We start from the raw sequence: 13903 nt of genomic DNA, 5'->3' as shown, positions 1-13903 counted from the left end.
GTAGAGATTTATGTTACTCCTAACGATGGGTGTGGCTCAAGAATATGATTCATGCAGGTTGATACAAATTCACATACAGTAAGCTACTAATACAACACACTAAAAGTGTGTAGCTATTTCATTGTGGATGGAAAAGTACATACAGCAATTAATTCCATTCCTCGAATCTGACTGGACAAGCAACATTCCAATATAGTCCAACAGCACTGGAACACTTTACTATTTGTATCTCTATGCTTCTCTGTGTTGTAGTGGTGGGAATTTTAATTCATCATTCATTTTGATTTCTTTCACTGATTCGTTCAGTGACCATTTCTGGAGATTACATATTTACTCCAGTAGGTGGCGACACATGAGGGTCTGTTATATACATTAGGTTCACCACCAAATAAATGGAAGTGAATTAGACCGATTCATTAACTTAAAATATTCATTCAAAAACACTGATTTGTAAATTAATGGAAAACCACTAATTAAAAACTAGAAACCAAGTTAGATTTGTACTAAAAACTTGTTAAGGCTGGCTTTTTTCTGAGCTATTTTCACCGTCGGAGAAGAAATGCACAAACGAACTGAACAATTTATGCATGCAAGAAAAATTATTGATGAACAAAAATGGTTTTGCACCCAACCTTGTGGGGGTAGCCCCCTTGGGATGGGTCACGTGAATCATCCACCTGTACCCACCCGACACCCCCACGAAACCGCTCCATTCCCGCCGCCTCTGGTGTTTCGGGAGTTAGTGGTTTCCAGCGAAATGCTGGGTGTTCAGTTGCTTCCTGCCTTAGTCCAGAACATGGGACACTTGACATCCCCTCAACAGGAAGTGTCAGAAGTGATACCCATCTCAGAGAACCTGGCAGCATGGAAACTACTGCCAGGTGGTTCTATGTGGGTCCTGAGAAAAGTAGAAAAAGGCTACAGAATTTAATTTGTTCGCCATCCTCCGCGTTTCAACGGTGTGGTTCCCACTACCGTGAAACCGGAGCAAGCATGTTTACTGTGGAAAGAACTTTAAAATCCATAGTAAAGGGGCCATAGAACATGTTCCCCTTCCAGAGAGAGAGTCAGGTTACTACAGCAGATACTTCCTGGTTCCCAAGAAGGATGGGGGGTTGCGTCTGATCTTTGACCTTCGAGGCTTGAATCGCTCCAAGGGCGTTCAAGTTCAAGATGCTAACTGTCAAGACGGTTGTGTCTCAAATCCAACATCGCGTCTGGTTGGTCACGATCGATCTCATGGACGCGTACTTTCATATAGAAAGTCTGCCACAACACAGGAAGTTCTTGAAGTTCGCTTTCGGGGACGAAGCTTTCCAATATCGGGTTCTTCCATTTGGTCTAGCCTTATCACCCCGCACATTCACGGAATTCATGGATGCAGCACTGGCTCCTTTGCGACTCTGGGGCGTCCGCATTCTGAATTACATAGACGACTGGCTCATACTAGCACAGTCACAAGAACTGGTATTACAGCACAGGGATATCATCTTAGCTCATCTGGTTTCTCTTGGGTTGAGGCTCAACGCCAAGAAAAGCGTCCTCTCTCCCACTCAGAAAACTACCTATCTGAGGATCGTATGGAATTCGATCACAATGTGGGCACAAATGTCTCCATTCAGAACACACTGAGCAAAGACAGGCTAGGCCAAGGTTGCACTGTTCGTCAGTATCAACGACTATTAGGTCTCATGGCAACTGCATCCTCGGTGATCCCTTTAGGCCTTTTTGCACATGAGACCCTTTCAGTTGTGGCTCAAAACAGGGGATTCCATCCAAGGGCCAATCCCTTAAGCTGATAAGGGCTACGTACGCTTTCTATGTGGTTCAGACCCTGGTTCCTCACTTTGGTCCCACTCTAGGTGCATCTTGCGTCGCAGGTTGCTAACGACAGACGCCTCCGTGACAAGATGGGTAGCGGTTGTAAGTTGTCGGGAATGGGAGGATCGTCAGCTCGATTGTCACAATAACTGTCTCGAGTTGATGGCTGTATTTCTGGCCCTGAAATACTTCCTCCAGAGGCTGCCATGTCTTGGTGCGGGTAGACAACACAGCGGTAGTCTCTTACATAAACCATCAAGGAGGTCTACTTTCACGACCAGCTGAACACACTGGCACGGCAGATTCTCATTTGGGCCCAGGGCAAGGTCCTGTACATCAGAGCAGCTTGTATCCCTGGATGCCTGAATGGGAGCAGATTTACTGTTCAGACAGAAAATACCGACGGGAGTGGAACAAATCTGGTTGAGATTTTACAAGAGCAGAAGTGGACCTCTTCGCCTCCCAACAGACAGCACAATTTCCCCTCTACTTCTCTCTGAGTCACCCAGCCCCCCCTGGGTCTGGACGTGATGGCACATATATGGCCCAGAATGCGCCTGTATGCCGGGTATTTCATCCCCGGTTCGATCTGTGGAACCTTCGTGTTTGGCCCCTGAAGGGTACCAACTGAGGGACACTGGGTTTTCACCTGAAGTTATCGAGACCATTCTAAGTGCTAGGGCTCCCTCTACCAGAAGAAGTTACGGCAATAAATGGGGTGTCTTTGAAAGATGGTGCAGTGCACATAATGCAGATCCAGTTAACTGCCAGATTGCTTCAGTTCTGGACTTTCTGCAGGAACAATTGTCAGCAGGCACTTGCCTCGCCCTCTCAGGGTCTATGTGGCCACCATTTCGGCTTGCCACGCCTTTATTGACGAGGTGCCGTTGGGGGGACATCCTCTACTCGCTTGCTTCATTTGTGGAGCTATGCAACTAAGACCTCCTGCTAGGACCAGGACCCCCTTCATGGGACTTAGCAATAGTCCTTGAGGGTCTGGTTGAGTCCTCCTTCGAACATTTAGAGTCAGCGTCTGATAAACTTCTGACTCTCAGGATGGTTTTTCTTATGGCAATCATCTCTCTAAAAATAATTGGGGATCTACAGGCTCTGTCTGTCTTGCCAACCTGCTTAGATTTTGCCCCTTGAATGGCTAAATCAATTTTGCACCCTCACCCTGACTACCTGCCTAAGGTTCCTTTCTCTTGAAGCCTTCTGCTCCCTGCCGTTTACAATGCCGGAGCAGGAAAGACTTCACAGACTTTGTACAGTCTGTGCCCTTCAGACTTATGTCCACCGCACTAGCCAGTGGCATAAGTCAGGGCAACTATTCGTTTGCCTTGGGGGCCACAACAGGGGGGTGGCCGCCACCAAGCAGACTATGTCGCATTGGCTGAGGGACACTATTGCCCTGGCCTACGAGTCGCTCGGTCAAGCTTTGCCAGTAGGTATCAGGGCTCACTCTACCAGAGTACCACCTCCTCTGAAGCCTTGGCTAGAGGTGTCCCTCTGCATCATGTTTGTGATGCGGCAGGCTGGTGCTCTCCGTACACATTTATTCGATTTTATAGTTTCCAATGTTCATGCCACTCCGGGCTGTTATGTCCTTGAGTCAACATCACAAGCTCATGTCTGAGACCTCTCATGCTTTTGTGAGCACACTACACAACCGTAAGGGGTCCGGACATCCATAGTGCGGTGGCGTGGGTATTCTTGTTCCCAAAGCGCTAACCCAGCGCAGCATCATAAGTGTAGCTTTTTGAAAGGGAATGTCTTGGGTTACTTGGCTAACCCTTGTTCCCTGATAAAAGCGGAACGAGATGCTGTGCTTCATTGCCACACTGGGATGCCCCAGGACTGCTCTTCAGACAAAATACCTGACGATGCACCTGTGACACATCTATTTATATCCCTGCTACAGGTGCATCCAATTATGTCACCGGCAGAGGCTAAAATTCCAGTCAATGTTCATTGATGTGTTGCATACATATTCACAGCTGGTCACACCTAAAGTTATTCCCAAAGCGCTAACTCAGTGCAGCTTCTCGTTCCGCTTTTATCAGGGAACAAGGGTTACAGTCAAGTAACCAGAGAAGTTTTGTGCTAGAGGTTAGTGCCGTAGAATAATAAAAAAAAAACATTGCTGTGTGAATGCAACAGGTCATTATTATGTAGATAGTGACACAGAGGCTGTGTGTAACAGGAAATGAATCAATTTAAAAAGGCACACAAATGTTTTATCCGTGAAGAAAAAACATGTTTCAGACAGATATTTAACATGACGCATGACATGCATAAGAAGAAGAAGACTCCAGTCACATCAGTGGCATAGCAACAGCTAATTTTAGATGCTATTCACTGCATACAAGAAAAAACTAAAAAGTACCAAAGTTCGAGTTCACATAGTGAAAAAATATTTAATGAATAAAGGATCTACATGCCACAGTTTGACCTCTTGTTTCAATACAAATACTACAAACTTCACAACTGCATGGTTTTTAGTGTTGTGTGAGAGGAAACAGAAGCCCTGGAGTACAACATCGGATGTTCTTACCAAAATTCATTGTGGGGTTTGAAATTATTTTACATTCTGAAAGCCTAATGTGACCACACCTTAATGATGTTGCATTGGTTGTTTAGAATGACACATATCTACTAAGTGCAACTTAAATTGCATTATAGATGTTTCGGAGGCAGTTTAAATTTAGGCCTTTCACTGTCCTAAGAAAAATAAAGAGTAATCGTGTTAAATATTTCCTCTCTTCCCACAGCTGACCTGTAGGGCAAAGTCACAGAAAAGAAAAGTGAGACACTGATTATGTGAGACAGAGGGGTTTGAAAATCAACCTGAGCATCAGGAGCATTTGCGTCATTAACCTCTCCTTCCACCTAGGGAGATAAAAAGGAAATAGCAAAAAGAAAGGAAGTTGCCATGGTAACAGCAAATCTGAATACGGGAGCGTCTTTATTTAAAGTGACATATTAATAAACTGTAACCTCCCAAGGGCCAGTAATCAGGCTTCAATTAAGTTTTCTCTCCTTCTTTCTCTCTCTCTGTCACTTCTTGCGTTCATTTTGCCAGGGCTTCTGCTCCACGTCTTTGTCTTTGGTCTGCGTACACGTGTTTAATAATGCATCATGGCGGGGGTCCTCAGACACTTGGCATTAGCTGGGAAAGGCATAACTGTTTTATCGATTGGCTTGATGAAGTATTTCAACTACAGGTCATGAGCCAGGGGACGATACGGATCTACTGTCATTTCCACCTCTGAGGTGAGAGAGAGAAAGAAGTAGAATACAAAATTATGTGGACTAGGGCTAGAGAACGAGACAGCAATAAAAGAAAATTAGAAGAGTAAGAGTCACAACAACAAAAACATTAAATAATTTTGCTGTGTGATAACTACTCATCAAAGGGAAAAGCCATTTGATGTGTACTGTACAGACTGTTTCAATAAGAAATAAGTCAACAAAGGAGAATAAAATTAGCTTGTGAGGTGATTTCATAAGGTCTTTAAGGTCTAGATGGGGGTGAAGCAAAAAGGATAAGGAGAGAATATGAAAGGCAAGACCAGTAAGAAGAGAAAGACAAGGCCCATAAAAGTGGATTGATCGACCAATGTACTGTCCTTTCAACCTCACTATGATCTGTGTAGCTTTATGGCATATTACCTTCAGCAGAGTTTCAATAGAAGCACTCATAAAGAGGTATAAAGCCCTTTCACTACAGCATCCATTTGTCAGTATGGAGTGATAATCAGAAAAACCTTAATAAGGAGTCATTAAATGGCAGCAATGGAGACTAAATCTGACTCAAGTAGCTGATGGGGCCGATAGTCTTCGGTGCTCAGTAGCATTTTGGATACAATGGTCTTCTTACAGCACACTTGTGCAAATCTCTCTATAATCAATGATGATTACAGCACTGATTTAAACCAAAGATTTACTGCTCTCTTGTAAAATGTCCTAGCCTTGGGTAGAGCACCTCAAACTCTGCTGCAAATGTCAACTGCAATATAGCCTAGCGTCCTTGTCCTCTGATAGAAGAGGAACTTTGAAAAAGCAAGAAAATGTTAATGGCTGTTTGACTTTGAACTAAACATGCATATGTATAAAACAATTTGTAGGTACACTGACATGTGAATATTTGAGAATTAAGAACATTTAGGGGGTTGTTCATAAAGAATGTGTTCGTATTGCGTGCAAAATCCGGGAAACTGCAAATGGAAGGGAATATAATTCAGATGTCTTGAGACATGCTGTTAAAATTTTAAATATTTATAACATGACACAGCACGAGATGCAAAAAACAGTAAAAAAAAAAAAAAAAAAAAAGCCAAAAACTTCCATCTAGTGCATGTTTACATAGAAAAGCAATTCAAAACATCATGGCTGGAGACAAGAATGTGTGTACAGCCCCTTACTGCTGATTGTGATTAAGTACAAATCTGTTCTCAAGTCCAACACCTGAAAGGCCTCTGTAGCGAATTATGTTTGTTCAGTGTTATTGTGAGAAAACAATGCCTGTCAGAAGTTGGACAATCAGAAAAATGAGAGAAAGAAATACAAACACTGGCAGATTTGTTCTTTGGCATGACCATTATTCAATCTTTTCATTCTTCAGAATAGGTGGTGTACATGTGGTACACAAGAGGTGGTACACATGTATAAAAATCCAAGCCCTGCTCATTGTGTTGAAGATGAAAAGGCAATTTATATTCATATTTAGACATGGTTGGACTATTTATCTGAATACTGGGCCGATTGGTAATACTGAGATGGAAACTAGTTTAAGTTCTAGAATCTATTCTCATCCTTGAGACGGGCAGTCAGAATGGACATAAGGAAATAAAGAACTATACATGATACATGTTTTCAGCCATTTTGTGTAAATTATTATTTGAAATATTTGCATATTCAATTTAACAAAAATGTAATATTTACAAAAAATAAAAAAGAGACTACTTAGACTACCTGAGAAGTGATAGCTGTGAACATCTTATAGTGAGGCCCCTGTGAACAAGATGTAAGGCTCCAGATTAACTGTAATGTATATAGTAATTGACAGGTTTAAATTTAACATTTAGCAGTGATATTGAACACATCCTTTCTTTGTATGTCTCCCTCTGTTTCTCTCTCTCATTTTCTCTCCCTGTCTGTAAATCTGTTGTAATCAAATGTTGTGAATATGTTGTAATGAAAAGTTGTAGTCTGTTAGGTAAAGTTTTCTAGGCATAGGGGTTTGGCAATTTAAGCTCCACACAAAGTCTGTCTCTCCTCTCTCTGCCCTCAGTATTTATGACACTGTGTAATTTAGGGTGACGGTGAGGAAAGAGAGATAAGATGAATGGAGCGGCAGTGTCTTGAACGGCGATATCTAAATGAACGAGGGTGCAGGTGTGCTGTGGTATGAAGAGGATATTAAAGGCAGACAGATCTGACAACACATCACACTGAAATAAATTTTACAAATATACACTCTGTTATTTAGATTAGCACACAGGTACTTTCTAGAATCTCTCCAGCAGAGATGAAAAGTGTTACAGAAGCACACACACACACACACACACACACACACACACACAAAAGTGGGATCATCACCTAAAATGACTGGAATAGATGAAGACGTTAAAAAAGTTCAAAGGTCCCTGCAGTGCAGGAAAGGTGTCATTTTAGGATGCTCTAGTTTGGGAAAATATTTTGTTACACATAAATCAGGGAAATTTTCAAAATAGCTGAAATGTTACCAATAGCCTTTAACATACACTATGATGTCATCTTGGTTACAGATGTAACCCTTGTTAGAGCAGATGCATTGGGAACACCCCAGGTGGTCATGAGGTCTGAAGCTAAAATGCTTAAGCTATGCCCAATAAAAAGCAACGTCATGTGCTCTTTATAAGCATTCATTTGGCACAATCTCCTTAGATGTTCAAAGATTTTTGTCTAAACCTGTGTTGTTCAAACAACTTATGACAAAGGGAGGATTATGCTCACCAAGGAAATATACGATAATGAGAGGAGGAAGTAATAAAATTGTATTGCAAAAGATACAGCAAGAAATGGTTAAGTGGCAACCATCCATCCATTTTCCCTGTTCCCGGCAGCCAGAATCAGCATAGGCTGCCTCCAGTCCCTCTTCCCATGGGACAGTAAGTTCAATCATTATGACTTTCCTAGCTGATGCCAACCATAACACCATGTCTGGCCTTGAGGAGGTAATGGTGATCTCAGAAGGAAATTTTAGCTGCTGGCCCAGGTCAGCCACCATTGACCAATCACTACCATGTGCCAGGTTTGACCTTTTCTCCCTCCGTGCCATGCTTTGTGGGGTTTTTACCAAACTCAATGTACTTCTTCTGAGGAGCCTGATGGCCTTTGACCTTTATTCTACACACCTCAAGGATCTCTGCCAGCTTTCGCAGAACCTGATCATGCCTCCACATGTACCATCCTTGTGTGTACAGTTATACTTCCAGACACAAAATGTGCAGAGAGGACCCTTTCAATTGTCAATAAGTGGAAGATGGACTGTGGTGAGATTCAAACGATGCTATAAAAATTAGCTATTCTGATGAATAAAATGTATAGTTCCGACTATAACATTTCTATAGAATGAGCTGTGACCGCACATATTAATGTGGCAAGTTGCTACTTCACTTGGCAACTGTAAACAGCCTATAGTTAGGATGATACATGATACTACTTGGAGGAAGAATTGGTTATTCCGACTATTATTGATATTGATTTTAACTGTAATGGACCATGACTGTTATTGATATTAAATTGAACTGTATTGGACCGTGTTGAAGTTTCCGCCGCACTGGATTATTGTGGATTATTTGTTCATTTTAAAATTTACAGCCTGTCTACATTGAACATGAGCCACGTATTGCATCAAAATCAGATAGATCTGATTAAAATCTATGAAGCTGTCTACACTGGAAGTGTCAGTTGTGGAGCATTACAAAGCACCAACAGTAAATGGATGCCCCGTTCCAATGCTGACATGCTGTAAAGCTACTCCCACCTTTTTATTATACCGTCTGTCTGAAATTATTTACTTACAAAATATCATTTAATTTGAATCTTTCTGCCATGAATTAAGTTTTATACACACAGTATTTAACTTCTCACTGCTACAAGGCCAGGTCATGATGTTTCTGGTCTTTGGTCAAATTATTTAAAAAAAAACTTTTGTTTCTTACCACATTTGGCGCAGTTTTAGCAACAATAACATGACATTAACCTTTTCATGAGTAGTGTCTAAATTCTCCTGCAGCACCCCTGAAAGTGAGTTATTTTTCCACATGGCACTACACAGTGAGTAGAGGGGGGCAGAGTGTACACAAGTTTTTTTTTTTTTTTAAATGTTTTATTTCATGTAATTAAACAAAAATTAAAAATACTGTATATACTATAGTAAACATATGAACAAATGGGTTATGTCTGCTGTACTGTATTTGTTTTATTTAATTTGTTTATCTATAGCTATAAAAAAAAGAACAAATAATATCAGCAGTGTGGTTTGCCTGCACACTATTTGACATCTAAGACAAAATGTAAACTGACGTGGCTGTATGTGTGGCGGGGCAGTGGTTGGGCAAAAATTACACTAATGTACAAAATGAAGCAAGATAAAGAGCAGACTACGCCACCCCGTTTCTATGAACGGGGAAATTTCATAAGACACACAGGTTCACTACCACAGAGTACAAGAGATGTGGATATGAATACAAAACAATTTTTATTTTCACAACAATAATAATTTAAAATGTATAAGAACTGTTAACAAGAGTTTACACTGCTTCAGTGGGCACCAGACCAAAAATGAAAATAAAGAGGGAAAACTTTCAGGCTGAGGCTTACCAGTAGGGCGGCTAGCTGCGCAGTGAGTATCCTAAGACCACACCACTCACCCAATTATCCTCCACACCAACACAACCACACTCACACACGCTAAGTGAGGGAAATGCAAGTGCCAACGGCAAAACACTCTGTGAAGGAAACACCACCACAAAAAGGACAAGGACAGCTAGCTTCCCTACACAGGGGGCCTCCAGTTCCGGAAACAAACAAAAAACAATATATTTCACAATTAATCAACAGACACTCAGTTATCCACAATTTATAGTAAAACAGGTTCAAACCCTAAAGAAGGTCAATAACTGGTGAATTACTGGCCACAGAAGTTTGACAGACTTGCAAGTAAGACCTGAACACAAACAATGGAGCAGCCCACTACTATAAGGTAAAAATAATAAAAAAATAACAAACAAAATAAGTCAAACAATACAAAATGAAAATGACAATTAATTATACTTCAAACAAATTAAATAAAAAAACAAAGAAAGCAACCAAATTAACAAACAAACAAACTGTTGGTGGCAATATCACAAAAGGTGGGGCTAAGGTACAACATTAGTAAATCTCACGCTGAGTGACGGCCCTGAGACTAGCCACCCTTCACCAAGACCACCAGCATTAGCATAAAGCTATCTACAAAACAAACAAAAGAAAACAAATCAAAAGGGACGTATCACAAAAAAACTAATAGTCACACCGTAGTATAAATGGCAGCAGAACAAACAGTGCAGTTTAACAATGTTGTCTAGGGAGCATTTGCCCCGCAGTCCACAGTGACGAACTGCTCCTGAGCAGATTAACGCACTAAAAATAAACAAAATTAATGAATGAAAAATACTCAACCTCATCATGCTCAAGTGGTTAAATATACATACCCGGTAGTAGAGCGCTAGACCCACAGATTATTCAGATACTCACAGCTTCGTTCATAATAAGCAAACCGCCACTGTACATGTGTTCCATCTGAATGTACACAGATCTGCAATACGATAGAAGCATTCGGTTACCGGGGGTCACACCAGAACAAACATTAGTCCATTGAAATAGACATACCTGAGGTAAAAGACAGCCTGCACCCCAAAAGCAAAGTCTCACCAATCCTGGCCAGAACCTGGCTACAACCAATACACCACCACTTTAATAGTGTGTGTGTGCACTAGCAGTAACATTAGCCAAACAGCTAGGTACATACCTCCCACAGAGCTGCGCGCGCACACGCCAAAAGCGAATCTGATGATGATGCATACCCAGGTGGCCTGAACTCCGCCTTAAATAGGTCAGGGACAGCAGCCCATAGGCTGTCACACCCATCAGTCATGTAACAACCACAAATAATAGGGTGGGTTCTAACCCACCTTGCCATATATGCATCGGATGATCGCGCTCACCAGTGGTGTAGTTGGGGCCATACCCATGTACAGTATGAGCAATATGCTTAGTTCCCTTTCAAAAAGCTACACTTATGATGCTGCGCTGAATTAGCGCTTTGGGAACAACTTTAGGTGTGACCAGCTGTGAATATGTGTGCAACACATCAATGAAAATTGACCAGAATTTATTTTCTCTGCCGGTGACATCATTGGATGCACCTGTAGCAGGGCTATATATAGATGCATCACAGGTGCATCGTCAGATCTTTTGTCTTCAGATCACTCTGTGTGTGTGTGCTTCATGAGCCTGTCAGAAACTTTCTACTTTCCTCTGTTAGGAGTTAGAATTGTTAGGCAGTGCACAGAAACCTTTCTCTTTTCTTTTAAAAAAAAAGAAGGAAAAGAATGACTGATAAACAAAGCAAGCAGTGTGTTCTCATGTTTACGCTCTATGGCTGAAACGGACACACACCAGTTTTGCTTTGTGTGTTTGGGGGAAGAGCATGCTGCTCTTGCGTTGCGGCAGGGTGGGTGCAGGCATTGCGATCTGTTTACAGTCAAAATGCTTCAATCTCGTCTTGCTTACTTCCAAGAGCCAGCACCCACTCTTTCATCGTGGGGCTCTCGCATAGATCTGGCTGAGGAGCGAGAGATGGGTCCGTCACTATCACTCACTCTCTCTCCCCAGATCCAGCTGATCCTTCTCGTAAGCCTGAAGCATGCCTCGGCGCATCTTCGGTTCATGAGGAGGGTGCTGAACCTCTGTACATTCCACGCACAATAAAAAAGAGGCTGAGGAATTACACAAGGTGGTTACTCGGGCTGTGGCCAAACTATAGTTAGACTGGACACGCGAACAAGAGACCCCACACCCCCCAAACGCTACAAACTAGAAGACAGATTTCTGTCTGGTGACCAAAAATAAATACAAAAATATAAAAAGGGAAGGGAACGCTATATCTGTCCCTTCCTTTCGTCTATGACCTCCATAACGAGTGTTCTCATTCAAGGAGGAATCCTTATACTTCCTGTGTCTTCGTGCCCTCGACGTCGACATATTCGACTATCGTGGGTGCAGAGGCTTGTGGGTATTCAGTGATGCTGCTGGTAGAGGGACACTTGCGGGTTATCTCTCGCCTGGCTCTGCATCATCTCTAAAGAGACCCACTCTTCCCAAAAACTGTGCAGGACCACCTCCACGCTTGTGGGCAAGGCTTATCAGGCAGCAGGTCAGGCTGCTGCTGCCCTGCACACTATGGCAGTGTTACAGGCATACTAGGCTAATCTTTTGAAGGACCTGAGTGCGGGCACCACGGTCGACGAAGAGGCTTTCTCTGAGCTTCGTCGAGCCATGGATCTGTCTCCCTGCATGACCAAACAGACGACCTGCGTAATTGGCCGATCTATGTCTGCTTTAGTCAGCATGGAGAGACACTTATGGCTTAACGTATCGGGCATCAGAGACAAGGACAAAACTTTCCTTCTCGATGCCCTGGTTTCGCCTTCTGGCTTATTTGGTGATGCTATGAATATAGTTATCACCAGGTTCCAGGAGGCAATTCCTTCCTCGCCACACCACCACCCTGCTCCGCCCTGGTCCTTCTAGACGGGAGGCTCAAAAACAAAGCCAGCTTTGTGGGGATAGCCCCCCCTTGGGACAGGTCACATGAAACATCCACCTGTACCCTCCCAATACCCCATGAAACTGTTCCATTCAAGCCGCCTATGGTGTTTCAGGACTTACTGGTTTCCAGCAAAATGTTGGGTGTTCCGTTGCTTCCTGCCTTAGTCCAGGACACGGGACACTTGACATCCCCTCAACAGGAAGTGTCAGAATCAATACCCATCTCAGAGAACCTGGCAGCGTGGAAACTACCGCCAGGTGGTTCTATGTGGGTCCTAAGAACAGTAGAAAAAGCCTACAGAATTTAATTTGTTCGCCATCCTCCGCATTTCAACAGCGTGGTTCCCACTACCGTGAAACCGGAGCAAGCATGTTTACTGTGGAAATAACTGCAAAATCTCTTGGTTTAAGGGGCCATAGAACATGTTCTCCTTCCAGGTTCCCAAGAAGGATGGGGGGTTGCGTCCGATCTTTGACCTTCGAGGCTTGAATCGCTCCAAGGACGTTCAAGTTCAAGATGCTAACCGTCAAGACGGTTGTGTCTCAAATCCAACATCGCAATTGGTTGGTCACGATCAATCTCATGGACGCGTACTTTCATATAGAAAGTCTGCCACAACACAGGAAGTTCTTGAGGTTCGCTTTCGGGGACGAAGCTTTCCAATATCGGGTTCTTCCATTCGGTCTAGCCTTATCACCCCGCACATTCATGGAAAGCATGGATGCAGCACTGGCTCCTTTGCGAGGCATCGGCATTCTGAATTACATAGATGACTGGCTGATACTAGCACAGCCACAAGAACTGGCATTACAGCACAGGGATATCGTCATAGCTCATCTGGTTTCTCTGGGGTTGAGGCTCAACGCCAAGAAAAGCGTCCTCTCTCCCACTCAGAAAAGACCTATCTGGGGATCGTATGGAATTCGATCACAATGCGGGCACAATTGTCTCCCGTTCTAATTGAGTCCATTCAGAACACCCTGAGCAAAGTCAGGATAGGCCAAGTTTGCACTGTTCGTCAGTATCAACGACTACTAGGTCTCATGACAGCTGCATCCTCTGCAATCCCTTTGGGCCTTTTTGCACATAAGACCATTTCAGTTGTGGCTCAAAGCCAGGAGATTTAATCCGCGTGCTATGTACCCTTTCTATATGGTTCAGACCCCAGTTCCTCATTTTGGGTCCAAGTCTAGGTGTGTCTTGCCGTCGCTGTTTGCTAAC

Source organism: Xyrauchen texanus, chromosome 18 (assembly GCF_025860055.1).
Source record: "Xyrauchen texanus isolate HMW12.3.18 chromosome 18, RBS_HiC_50CHRs, whole genome shotgun sequence".
NCBI lineage: Eukaryota > Metazoa > Chordata > Actinopteri > Cypriniformes > Catostomidae > Xyrauchen > Xyrauchen texanus.
This window is presented reverse-complemented; position numbering follows the sequence as displayed.